Genomic DNA, 14,316 nt, shown 5'->3' with positions numbered 1-14,316 from the left:
AAAAGATCTTCACCAACCCCACATCTGACAGAGGATTGATCTCCACAGTATATAAAGAAATCAAGAAACTAGACATCAAAATACTGAACAGTCCAATTAAAAAATGGGCTAAAGAGCTAAACAGAGAATTCACAAAACAAGAATCACAAATGGTTGAAAGACATTTAAAGAAATGCTCAACATCCTTAATCATCAGAGAAATGCAAATCAAAACGAATCTGAGATACCAACCTTACACTGTCAGAATGGCTACGATCAAAAACACCAATGACAGTCAATGTTGGAGAGTATGTGGAGGAAAGGGAACACTCCTCCACTGTTGGTGGGAATGTAAACTTGTACAACCACTGTGGAAATCAGTGTGGTAGTTTCTCAGAAAATTAGGAATCGAAGTACCTCAAGACCCAGCCATCCCACTCTTGGGCATATACCCAAGGAATGCTGATTCATACCATAAAGATACATGCTCAGCTATGTTCATAGCAGCACTATTTGTAATAGCCAGAACCTGGAAATAGCCTAGATGCCCGTCAATAGAAGAATAGATGAAAAAAATTTGGTACATATACACAATGGAGTACTACTCAGCAGAAAAAAAACAATGAAAGCATGAAATTTGCAGGCAAATGGATGGAACTAGAAAAAAATCATCCTGAGTGAGGTAACCCAAACCCAGAAAGATAGTCATGGTATGTACTCACACATAAGTGGATTCTAGATATAAAATAAAGAACTATCAGACCACAACCCATAGAACCATGGAGGCTATATATATAGCATGGAGGTCCCTAGGACGACTGTGGCTTATAATAAATTTCGGTTTTACTCAATTATTGAAAAAAAATAGCCAAACGAATGGAAGCACATGAACTATGAACCAAAGGCTGAGGGGCCCCCAGCTGGATCAGGCCCTCTGAATAGGTGAGGCAGTTGATTGGCTTGCGCTGTTTTGGAGGCAACTAGGCAGTTGGACCAAGTCCTTTGCTCATTGCATGAGTTGGCTGTTTGAAACCTGGAGCTTATGCAGGGATGCTTGGCTCAGTCTGGGAGGAGGGGACTGGACCTGCCTGGACTGAGTCTGCCAGGTTCGGTCTCAGTCCTCAGGGGAGGCTTTGCCCTGGAGGAGGTGGGAATGGGGGGTGGGCTGAGGGTAAGGGGAGGGGGTGGGAGTGGGGAGAACAGGGGAACCCATGGCTGATATGTAGAACTGAATGGAATTGTAAAATAAAATAAAAGGAAAAAAAATTTGATCTTTCATACTCTTAGACTTCACCAGTATGAATTAAAAATATTTGTAAACAAATTTTATCTTACTGAACATTTGTAGACATTTTTTGTTCTCGTTATTTGACCAAACTAAAACTATTTATATAATATTTATATATCTTAGACATAATTTTAAATATACAGTAATTATATTATGTGTATTTATGAATGTGCATAGGTTATTTTATAATATTATGTAGTAATAGATTTGAGCACCAGTAGGTTTGATTTTTGTGGAGTGAGTTATTGAATCCTTTATGGTTAATGAAAACAATATTTTTTTTCTAATCTGAAATGTATTTTGTAAATAGATTTCTAAGATTGTTTAATATTGGAGATTAAAGGTGATATTTTAATATTGGAGAACACAATAACCCTGCCAGCTCCATTTCAAATTATAAAGAGTTATAGAATATGATACAGTGTACATAAATTACATATAACTGACTATGGTTAAATTAAGATTTTTTTGTATTTCATATTTGTTCACAGTTAAGTGGAAATGCTTATTTTTTATATATGTAGCCCAGTTAGACTTTCTAAAATTTTCCCATATAGGTGTTTTGGACATTAATTTAAAAAAACTAAATTATGCTTACTATTCTATTTATGTATTTTTAATTTTAATGTATTTTATTGAGAACTTCATCCATTATTACTATTACTGTATTTATATCATTTTCAACTCTCCCTATCAGCCCTCCTGTAGCTCTTCTTCTAAGGATGATGCCTGGTAAGATTTTCCACATCCATGTTGTTGTATCAGGTAGGGTTGTCAATTTTCAAGCCTTGTTTAGGCAGTCATAATATTGAGATTTCATGGGTGTAGCTTCTCTGTAATGTCCAAAGGACTATTTCCTTGGAAACATCTTGGTCCCCTGGCTCTTACAGTCTTTCCACACCTCTTCCTCAATGTTCTTTGTTCTACGGTATAGAGATTGTATTTTAGAATGTATTACTGGGACTAGATAATGAATAGTCAGTTGTGGATGTCTTCCCCTAACAGTCACAAAAGAAGCTTCTTTTCTCTTCATCATACAAACAGAATCAAGCTTATACACCATGATAGGAATGAACATGAACTTGAAACAACAACAAAACATGTATCTCTAGTTAATTATCACTTTAAAATCACCCTCACTGGAACTGGAAAGATGGCTAGTTGGCTAAGAGTGCATGCTGCTCTTGAGAGGACTGGAGTTATGTTCCAAGTGTCTACACATCACGCTGTTAAGAACCACCAATAACTCAAATTTAAGGATTTTGGCACCTCTAGCTTCTGTGGAGATTGACATGTTCACACACAGTCATGCACATATTTATAGAAATAAAAAATTTGAAATAAGGTTTAAAAAATCTAAGATGATGAATTTCATGATTCTTATATTTTTGAGTAATCCTACTGATTGCTGATTTGTCATATTCATTCATAGTTTTATTTCAAAAATTTTCATCTTGTGAAAATTTCAAATTATACATGGAACTAGAAAAATAAAATGAAGGCAAAATATCTTGATCAAAAATTTTTAAAAATGAGAGATTTTACATTATCTGATCAAATTTCCTGCAAATTGCATGAATAAAACAACTTTGGACTGTTTTTAAAACAGACACATATACCAGAGGTACAGGAATTTATAAATAAACCTATATACTTACTTGTTATATATCTGCTTTTATGAACATTTGTAGTTAAAATGCTTCTCTGTCTCACTAGACCCCCGTAGTCCCATGGCCCACTTATAAATTAATCACTCAGAAGCTTATATTAATTATAACTGCTCAGCTATTAGCTCAGGCTTATTATTGACTAGCTCTTACACTTAAATTAACTCATAATTCTTATCTATGTTTAGCTATGTGCCTTGATACCTTTTCTCAGTTCTGCCTTGTCATCTTGCTTCCTCTTTGCCTGGCTGGTGACTCCTGACTCAGCCCTTCCTCCTCCCAGTATTCTCCTCATCTGTTCACCCTGCCTGTGCATCCTTCCTGGTTACTGGTCAATCAGCATTTTATTTATTAATCAATCAGAGAAACACATATTCACAGCATTCAGAAAACAGCAAACATTCCCATCCCACAGTAAACATTCTTTAGAAAAACATTGTAATTTGTTAATACTGAGGGAGAAACTGACTACTTATAAAGCATAAAACTCGACCCTTAACTCCTGATATTTACAAATATCAAGCCAGAATGGATTAAAGTCATAAGTTTGACTTTTTTGTAAATTCTTTAATTTACAAAATTGTAAAAGAGTAAGACTTAAACTTATAGAGATAATGTTGCATGGAGTGAGCAGGTTATATATAGGAATACTTATATTTATGCACGCAATAACAACTAATGAAAAAAGAGGCCATGAGTTTGAAAAAAAGAGGAAGGAGAGGTAAATGAAAGGGATTGGAAAGAGGAAGTGAAGGCATAAATTCAACCATATTATAATCACAAAAATTTTTTAATTAAGTATACATAGAAGGAAGCTTTAAGATGTTACTATGCCAAAACTTTTCTGTACAAAACATCCAAAGCACAGGAATCAAAACAAAGGAAAAAATAGGATCACATAACACTACAAAGCTATTTTGCAGCAAAGAAAACAGTCCTCAGTGTGAAGAGAGACACCTTAAAATTAGTAAATTTGTAAATTGTACATCTCATAAACGTTTGATTTCCAAAATGTAAAAATTCTAAAAGAACAAAAATTACTAATAAATTGACTTATAATAAGACAAAGAATTATATAACCAAAGGCAGATGACTAATAGCACTAATAATTTTTAATATTCTTTGATCATTTGTATGGCTCCTCTCAAGAACTGAAAATTCTTTGTACAAGAAAAGTAAGAAACTTGTGGAGTATAAAATATATAAAATATTATATCATAGAATTTGTGAGTTGGATGATAAGTATTGGAGGCTAGAGTAGAATATGGAAAAGGATGATTCATGGTACAAAAGTAATTTATATACATGGATAATATTTAGAATATTTTATATGTTGTTACATAGATGGGTGTCTATATATCTTTTTAAAAATCTAAAATACATTGAATATTTTACAGTTGATCAGAGATTCTAAACCTGTAGGTCATGAACCCTTTGGAGATTGAAAGGCCATTTCAAAAGGGTTGCCTAAAACCATTGGAAAACACAGATATTTACATTAAGATCCATAACAATAGCAAAATTCCAGTTATGAAGTAGCAACAAAAATAAGTTCATGGTTGGGGGTCACCACAGCATGAAGAACTGTATTAAAGGGTCACAGCATTAGGAAGTTGAAAAACCACTTCAATAGATGATGACACTTTAAAAGACTGATGCATTTAACCTGATCTAAACATTACATGTTTATTTATATATAAATAATAGATGTGTTGAAACAGCATGTGACATCTGTAGCCAGAAGATTTCCTGTGTTCCACAGCCACTCAGTCCCAATTCAACACACAAAGACATATTAATTACAAACTATTTGGCTTATGGCTCAGGCTTATCATTAGCTAGCTCTTACAACTTAATTCAACCCATTTCTATTAATTTATGTTTTGTTATTTGACTTCATGGCATTACCGATGCTCCATTACATCTTTTTCCCCTGGCAGCCCTCAGTATCTCTTCTCATTTTGCCATTCTTCTCCTTGTCTCTCTGCTTGGATACCCTGCCTGGATCTTTCATTGTCTTGGATTCTGTCTTTTCATTGGCCATAGCAGCTTCTCCACTAACCAATGGCAGCAATGCACATTCACAGCACACAGAAAGACCATCCCACAGCAGACATCCCTTAAATGAGTATTGTCTTGTGCATTTGTTTTCCAATTAAAATAATTTACATTTAAAAAGAAGAGACCAAGGAAGAAAGCAAAGTTAACAAAATGCACAGTGCCATCAATAAACAAAATAGTTTCATTCTTCGATAATAAAAATGCAAAATTGTTCAAGGAGAAAGTGATGGAAAAGAGGAGAATGGCAATATATTTCAATAGGTTTGCTCTAAACAAAATAGAAATCAACTATAAATAAGAGAAAATCTGCTTCAAGTTTTTAAAAGATTTTCTTTATTTTTAATTATGTATATATGAGTATGTTTCTGTGTGAATATGTGCAGATGACTGCAGGCCTCTACAGAGGCAAGAAGTTGTTGAATGCACTTAGTGTGGCTTCTTGTAACTGAATTAAAATCCTCTGAAAGAGCAGGAAAAAAAAATTAAACACTCTGCTATTTCAAATGTGATGAACCAAGGTACAGAAAAAAAAAAGTAAGGAAAAACCAAAACCAAACCTGATGAGCCATGTATCCTCCTGCCTGCTTTATTAAATTTTACTTTAGAGATAGAGATCAATTGTTTTATATTTGTATATGCATGCTCATTTGTATGGATTCACATGTCTACGTGTATGTGTGTGTGAGCGCAGGTACGTGTATGTGCTCACACATGCATGCATACACATGAACACATATTTGCACACACATATAGGTCAGAGACCAGTATCAGGTGCCTCTCCTCAGGAGTCATCCATATTCTTTATTGAGAGAGGGTTTTTCCCTAGCTTGGGACTCTCCATGTAGATTTGGGTATTTGCGTAAACAGTAAGCTCCAAAGATTGGTCTCTTTTTCTCATAGAAACACTGAGATTACAGGTCTGTACCATGATACTTGGAATTTCTTCATGGACTCTCAGTATTGAGTTCTGATACTGGAGTTTTCTTTTCTTTTCTTTATTTTTTCTTAATTTATGTCCTTTTTTAATTAAGAGATTTTTTATTCATTTTACAGACCAATCACAGATCCCCCTCTCTTCCTCTTTCCCATCCCCAGCCTTCCCCCTCCAACTCACTCCCCACTCCCTCCTCAGACAAAGTAAGGCATGTGACTTCCATGCAGAGTCACAGAGCCTGGTAGATAAAGTTGAGGCAGGTTCTGATGCTGAAGTTTTCAAAGCAAACAATTCACTGCATGGGTCTCCTAGTTTGTTTTATGTTGCTATGATGAATATCAGGACTAAAAGCCACTTAGGGGAGGTAGTAAATGATTTTATTTAATTTTAAAGGTTACAATCCATTACTGAAGGAAATCAGGGCGGAAACTCAAGGCAGGTCCCTGGAGACAATAATTAATGCAGAAACCATGGAAAAATTCTGCTTAATAATTTGGTCTCAGTTTGAATTCAGCTACCTTCCCTGTATAGTTCAGGCCCACTTGCCCCAGGGATGTCACTGCCACAGCAGGCTGTAATTTCTGCATCAATTAGTAATAAAGAAATACCACAAAGGCATTGGCAAAGGTCAATCTGGTCAAAACAATCCCCAAACTGAGACTCTCTCAAATATCCTTTGTGTCCAGGAGACATTTGAAGCTACCTAGAAGACGACACCCCTTGTCAACTTACATGCAAATATATTACTTTAAACTATAACTTTTCTTTCTTGTCTTTCTCCAAGAGCTCACATAAGCATCATAATATAAAACATAGTATAACTTTAAAAGTTTTGTATACTTTAAAAAATCCATCACTTTGTAGTTCAGTATCCCTTTAAAATATTCAGTCTCTTAACTGTGGGTTCCTATAAAATCAAAAACAATTAAATACTTTGTTATTCCAAATATGATGAGCTAAAGTATAGAAAAAATATAAGCAAAAAAAAAACCAAAAAACAAAACAAAAAAAAAAAAAAACTCAAACCAAACTTTATAAAAGACTCAGTGTCTGATGTCTAGAACTCATTTATATCTTTCAGGTTCAAAAAGGTTTGAGTAGTTCCAATTCCCTGGCTCTGTCATATGCAAGGCAACCTTGTCTCATAGGGTTAGGCTCACTCTGTGCCACAACTGCCACTGTCCTTGGTAGTTATCCCACAGACTTAGCATCTCCAGTATTCTGAATCTCCACTGAAGCTATGGCTAAACTTTCATCAGCGGCTTTACCTGGCCTCTCTTCAGAGATTTTGACCCTTTCACCTAGTGCTATACCTCACCTTTTCTCAATGATTACTTTAGTCCTAGTTTCTCTGCTGTTACTGAAGCTGCCTCTTCATCAGTGTTCTCTTCTGGCCTATATAAAGAAATTAAAATCTTGCTATACAGTGTCAAGTCTTATGTGCTGTCCATAACCTCTTCATGCCTTCAAAGTCAGCACTAGATATGCCATCTTTACACACTACCAAGTTTGGCAACCAGCTTTGTTTGGAACCTCCTTGCCCTGAACCACTGCTTCTGTGGGTTAACCCTGAAGAAGCACCTCCAGAAGATTTACCCCAGTGGTGCTAATCTTTAATTAACCATATGTTTAAATAAAGGTATATAACATAGCTAGTATGCCTTCAATTATGAAAAAGATACTGAAAAATGGCTTTCCAATCCAATATCCACATCTATTTACCTTCTAATGTCTATGCCATATATGATAATTTTTAGGTTTACTGATATAGTAGCAGTATTCTTTATGAGTGTTGTTAGGAGCTTAGAGATCAAAAGAAGTTTGATCACCAAAATCAAAAGAGAGGTCTATTTAAATATGTGGAAGCCATTCCAGAAACTCAAAAAAATATAAAAAATCAGACAGACATGAATTTTTGAAATTTGTAAGTTTTCATAACTACATGAAAAGAATTGAAATTATTGAAAGCCAAGCAAAGAATTTCAAATGATTAACTATCTCAAAGATAAATAAACAGATGAGATAAAGAAATCAGTTGATAGCTTGGATGAGATATAAAGCAGAGACAGAGATCCTGAAACAAATCTGGAAGTCTTATAAATATAAACCTCAATAAATCAAATAAAAATAATGGAAAACAACACCAATAGACTAGATCATGTAGTAGGAAGAATACCACAGAACAATAACCACCTTGAAGAATCACTACATTTATAGACAAATATCAAAAAACAGACTAGCCATCAGTCTAGCCCAAGGGAAAGTCTGTAGAACATTTTCTTGATTAATGATTGATGTGGGAGGATGTAGTCTACTCCAGGTGGTGTCACCCCTGGGCAGATAGATCTGGATTATATAATAAAGTAAGCTGAGCAAGCCAGTAAACAATTTTTTTTGTGGTCTCTGCTTCCGTTCCTACCTCCAGATCCTTACCATGTGTTCCTGACCTGAGTTATCTTCATGAAAGACTGTAATCTATAAAATAGAATAAGCCTTTTCTTTCTATAAAAGGTTTTTGTTAATGGTGTTTATCATAGCAATAGGAAGCAAGCTAGGGCAATTCTATTCTTTCTACATTTTTGATGTCCTCTGAATACAGCTATTCAGGATACCTCTAGTATATCCATTCTAAAAGTGTTTGGCCTTACAGTACTAATAATCCTACAACTCACTTCATTTTAAATCCCATGATGTCAGTTCTACTCCCCTTACACAGCCTCACTTATGCAATTTCATGATAAGTACTGAATATCACTCACACCCATAGAAACTCGTTTTCTTCTCTCTTACTCATACTTTTCCATAGAAAACTATAATACCTGATAAACACTTCCTCTTCTGGAAAAGGCCAAGAGAACACCTCTTCACAAATCTAGATTAGTTGGTGTGTGTTTAAATTCCTGATCATTCATCTCAAAAAGTCCTTAATGATATTGTAATTTTATTTCCTTTCTTACCGAATTTCCTCCTCAGTCTCTAATAATCATATCTAAAGTCATTATGAAAATTTCTTCAGAATCCCACAGAAAACCACCTTCCTGCCTGTGTCTATGAATGTATGCTCCTTGCTTATTTAAAAGGAAACACTTCCTCTTCACTTAGTGGTCTTTCAGAATTGTTTTCTTCTCTTAATTTTCTTTCCCAAATATGCATGTAATTTATACATTAATGGTTATTGTATGAATAAGCATAGTTTGACAATTGGAGTCATATATTATTTCCTATTGCAGAAACTGAAATAAAATAATCTTTAAAACTTTCAGTTATTTTTTTCTTAAGAGAAATATTTCCTTAAAACTTTACAATAACATGGAATGTAAAACTGATAATAATTACAATGTTCCCTAATATTCTAAATTTAAAGTCACTTCTATTTAAATTAATGGCATTATTTTTACATATAAAATCATCAGGCAGGACTTTGTATATTATGTAATATTTCACATTTCTAAGCAGGTAAGTATGTGTATTTCTAACAGAAATAGAATGGAAACCAAATGATCTCATAATACTCCAGGTTATGAAAACTTTGTGATTGACTACTTTTCGTCCATTCTTTGACAGTTTGTTGGGGGACTGGCTTTATGGGCTGATTTGTATTTCTTTCTTTTCCATATAAAATATGTACTGAACTCTTTTACACTGTGACCTTATTTGGAATTAACTAGGTAACAGATCTTACTAGAGGAGATCTGGTATTTATTTCATTGTGACAGAGATCCATATAAGAAGATGGCCATGTGAAGACAAAGGAAACGTATTGGAAAATAATATGTTGCTCAAGGCAGAGGTATATATTAGTAAGTTGAAATATGAAGACTCTCCAAAATTACTGGCAATCCTCAAGCATCTAGAACAAGGCAAGGAAAAATCTCTATATTCGTAAGGAGCATGGATTTGCTAGCAAGGTGCTCTATGTTACAGAAAGCCTTAAGAAAACATGTGGCCTTTTATCACTATGTTTAAAATACACACACAATCTACCTTTTTTATGTTTACTATTAATTTATTATTTTAATAAGTTTTATGTAGACTTGATTATTTTTATTTTTACTTATATGTATACTTGTTTATGTGAGTATATTACACGTGTGTGATGGTGCCTGCAGAGTTCAGAATAGAGTTTTGGATCCCCTGGTATTTACAGCCAGTTGTTGAAGTACACAACACTCTCAACCATGGAGCCATCTCTTCAGGTACTAATTTAAGCTTGAATGATCATTCTGCAATAAAGAATAGTAGAAAGAAGCTTTCTTATTCTCAGCAAGAAGATAAGAAAATATTTCAAAATGGGTGGTTGCCTGTGGGAGAAAGAGACAGTATCTGTTGAAAGAGATTAATGTCAGAATGTTGAATTCCAGGTAACCATGTTATATATTGCATAAAGTGGAGTGGACAAATGCTGAAGATAGGTGACCAAGTTCATTTTCTACATATTTTCTTTATTCTCTCATATCAATATTTACAGAATGTTCTAAAGTTTTATAATTTCTTTTATTCTTTCTACACTATTTTCTTTTCCCAAGTGTTTGGGAATGTGTACTATACTGTATAAGACATTGATTTAAAATTGAGATTATAAAATGGAAAGCTACATTGAGACACCATAATGGTTCTCTGTGAAGGCATTTTTAAAATCCAAGGAAAGAATTAATCTTCACCATGAATTAAAGAACATCACAACATGCTATGTCTTTATCCCATTCACTTGTTATACAAACTAAAACATGTTCCTTGTGGTATATTTTGATCATAAAATGCTTGGCTTAATATATAAATATTTCTTTGCTTTACATTATAATATTAAAGCAACATTTTATTTAAGAATTTATTTAATATATTATGCTTAAAACCTTATATGGTTGAGACTGATCTTGGCCTTTTGATATTCCTGCCTCTATCTCCCATGTACCAGTTTGTAGGCCTACACCACCACCACACCCAGTGATGTAGTGCTGGGGATTGAATCCAGGGCTTTTTACATTATAGGAAAGACCTCTACCAACTAAGCTACAGTTGCAGCCCTGGTGAAAAAGTTTTATGTCATCATAACATATATACATAAATATATTTTTCTGGAAATTGGAAAAAAATTTTAATAGTTGTTATGGCAACATCAATAACTAGTCATCATGTGAACTAAGTCTTTTTCATTATTACTCATACCATATGCACATAATCCTATGTATTTTTCATTACCCTCTAAAGTTATTTGTATATCTTACATCTTCCCTCATCTAGTCAACAGATTTTTTTTCCAGGAGAGTAAAGTTCCTTTTAGGGGAACAAAAGATTATCAAGGAAGTGGCCAAACATTCCTCATTTTCTCATCATTTCAATGAAACTTGCATCATGATGAATATAGCCAAAATATCATCCAACATGTTTTTTTTAAATTGATTTGGTTGTACTTGTAAAATAAATTCCAGTAATTAATTTGAGCAAGAACTCTCTTTTATCTCATGTCCCATTGGAAAACCTACTGTTATTGGTGGATTTTTCCTTATTTAATATATAAAACTGCAAATTTCTCAATTAAATTTAGATTGCATATATAAAACAATGGAATATGTAATAATTTGTTTAACTAAAATTACCACTATCATGAAACTAAAGTCAATCTTCTTTTCCTACTTTTCATTTGTCACCCCTATTAGTAGAAGAAAGGATATCGATTAAAGAATCACATTCTAGATAAAGAAAGCTGGCCAACCCACTTGTATTATTCCTTACATTATTCCCATGAAACAAGCAATATCTTTCCAACTTGGATTCTATAATATGAAGTTCATTCAACAAATATTCACAGGTAGTTGTGTATCTCAATCTAACTACTCAGCAACATGGGCAAAGAGGAAATAAAAGGCACTTCACATCCTGGAGAAACTCACTTGCCAGGGTAAGCGGTAGACATGGTAACAAGTCCGGATAAACAAGTAGGTTTAGAATAGAAGCACTAACATATTGTGTGGAAGTATAAAATGAAAATTTCTAAGACATTATTTTTGAAATCATAACTATGATTTATCAGTTTATAATAGTGCACAATAATTAGAGAAACAGATGTACTTAGATTTTCTTTGAAAGGCATACAATCTAATTGTTAAATTGCCTTTTTGCATCTTTAAGTAGAGAGTATTACTAGAAAACCCTGGCCTTTGACTGGAATAAAAATGACATTCTACTGTGTTAAAGAGAGATGGTCTCAGCCTCCTGAATCTATGCAATCTATCTAAATATATCTTTATTCTTAATATCTATGCACACTGCTGGTTTATGGTCCTTGGTTGGAATGTTAGCCAAGTCATTTTGCTGCAAAAAAAGAGAAACTATGTAGGCTAAAGTTTGGATGAGCTCACTAGAAATTACTTTCTATTTTGAGTCTCTAAGCAACTATGCTTTGGGATCATAATATAAGATGGCTTTGTCTTTGGTCACAGCTTGTATAAGTTTTACATACAAATAATGAATCAGATTTTTATAGAAAATAGAAAGAAATTTTTAAAAATCTGTGAAAGAAGTCCATTGAAATTACATTTGCCTCTTATTAATTAGAAGATTAAAAAATCATTGTCTTGAACAAGTTCTACTTATAGAAGAAAATACTAGCTGGGGGGTGGTAGCACATACCTTTAATACCAGCAACTGGGAGGCAGAAGGAGGCAGATCTTTGAGTTTGAAGCTGGACTAGTCTACAGAGCAAGTTCTAGGACATACAGAACTACACACCGAAACACTGTCTCAAAACAAACAAAAAAAAAAAAAGCCACACTGTGGGTACGCTGTTGCGCAAGGAAGCTATTGCCCAGAAGAAAAGATGTTTGGTTTTCACAAGCCAAAGATGTACCGAAGTATAGAGGGCTGCTGCATCTGCAGAGCCAAGTCCTCCAGCTCTCGGTTCACGGACAGTAAACGTTATGAAAAGGACTTCCAGTGCTGTTTTTGGTTGCATGAGACTCGCTCTGGAGACATCTGCAATGCCTGTGCACTGCTTGTGAAAAGATGGAAGAAGTTGCCAGCAAGATTGAAAAAAAAAAAAGAAAAGAAAAGAAAAAGAAACCTGGAATCATGTGGTAGATACAAGGACAGGACCCAATCTAAAGATAACACTGAAACCAAAGAAAGTGAAAACTCTATCTGGAAACAGGATGAAAAGCAACGAGATCAGTAAGATGCAGAAGCAATTTAAACGCCACAATTCTGATGCTCACAGCAACACCTCAAGTGCCTCTCCAGCCCAGTCTCCCTGCTACAGTAGCCAGTCAGATTATGGCTCGGATACAGAGATGGCTTCCAGCTCTAATAGAACTCTGTTTTTTTTTTTCTTTTTAGATCTTACCTACTGGAAAAGACAGAAAGTATGTTGTGGTGTCATCTATCATCTATAAGGGCCGTTTGGGGGAAGTCCTCATCAACACACATCTCTTCAAGCCTTGCTGCAGCAGCAAGAAAGCAGCTGCTGAGAAACCTGAGGAGCAGGGCCCGGCGCCTCTGCCCATCTCCACTCAGGAGTGGTGACTGGGGTTCGTGTAGAAGGGAACAAAGAGTGATTTAAACTTTGAAAAGACCACAAAGCAACAAACTGACCTTCCTATTTTTAACTTGGATACCTGCTATTCTGCCAAAAGACATTTTCTAGAATAATTTTTAATGGGTTACCCATCCCCCCATCCAACAAACTCTGAAGCCAGTTCCTAGCTTACTACAAGAAAAAAGTGTACATAATATTTAAGTATTTCATAGGAAAGCTGAATGCTGCTGTAAAGTGCTCTTTAAGTCTTTTTTTTTTTAAATCCCCTTTAATGAACAAAATTAGGGGATTTCAGGGGACAGAGATGGGATTTGTTGTGTGATAAACCACATGTAGTTTAGTCTTTGTGTGGAGAGGCAGTGGTAGGGGCATTTAAAAATGGCTGGCTATACTTCTTTTCCCTCATGATAATTTGTCATAACTCAGTAGCATGACCTGCCCCTAGAGGTAGTTAAACATTTTTAAATGCTAAGGTGTTGCCAAGTTATGATGAATCAGACCTGTACTACTGATTATTAAGCAGGACAGAATGAGCTTTCTGCAAATAGCTTGAAAGAGGAAGCAATTTCTGAACACAGGTAGTACCTGTCGCCTCCCTTCATCATAATATTTGATAAAATACTTTATGTGAACCTTATCAACCAAAACCAGAGCTCTTTCTGGGGAAGGCAAGCCTGTAGGATGGGCAGGGTCCTATAGGGATAGTACCAAAGCATCACCACACGGTAGGGAACAGGTGGTTAGAAACTACTTAAACAGAATGTGTAAGTCCTGGGGATGCATGGGGCACAGTTGATGCTGCTTGGGGCACATTTCTTAGAGGGCTTGCAGTATGTAAATAATTGACATTGCTGTT

The 14,316-nt window shown here is 34.8% G+C and overlaps 1 pseudogene; it reads left to right on the top strand.

Moving 5' to 3' along the window:
* Positions 1-12,728: 12,728 nt before the first annotated feature.
* LOC102914832 (SIN3-HDAC complex-associated factor pseudogene) lies at positions 12,729-13,447 on the top strand (annotated as a pseudogene).
* Positions 13,448-14,316: the final 869 nt, after the last annotated feature.

The sequence above is a fragment of the Peromyscus maniculatus genome, chromosome X, assembly GCF_049852395.1.
Source record: "Peromyscus maniculatus bairdii isolate BWxNUB_F1_BW_parent chromosome X, HU_Pman_BW_mat_3.1, whole genome shotgun sequence".
NCBI lineage: Eukaryota > Metazoa > Chordata > Mammalia > Rodentia > Cricetidae > Peromyscus > Peromyscus maniculatus.
The sequence above is the reverse complement of the archived record's forward strand: the minus strand, read 5'-3'. Positions and strand labels throughout refer to the sequence as shown.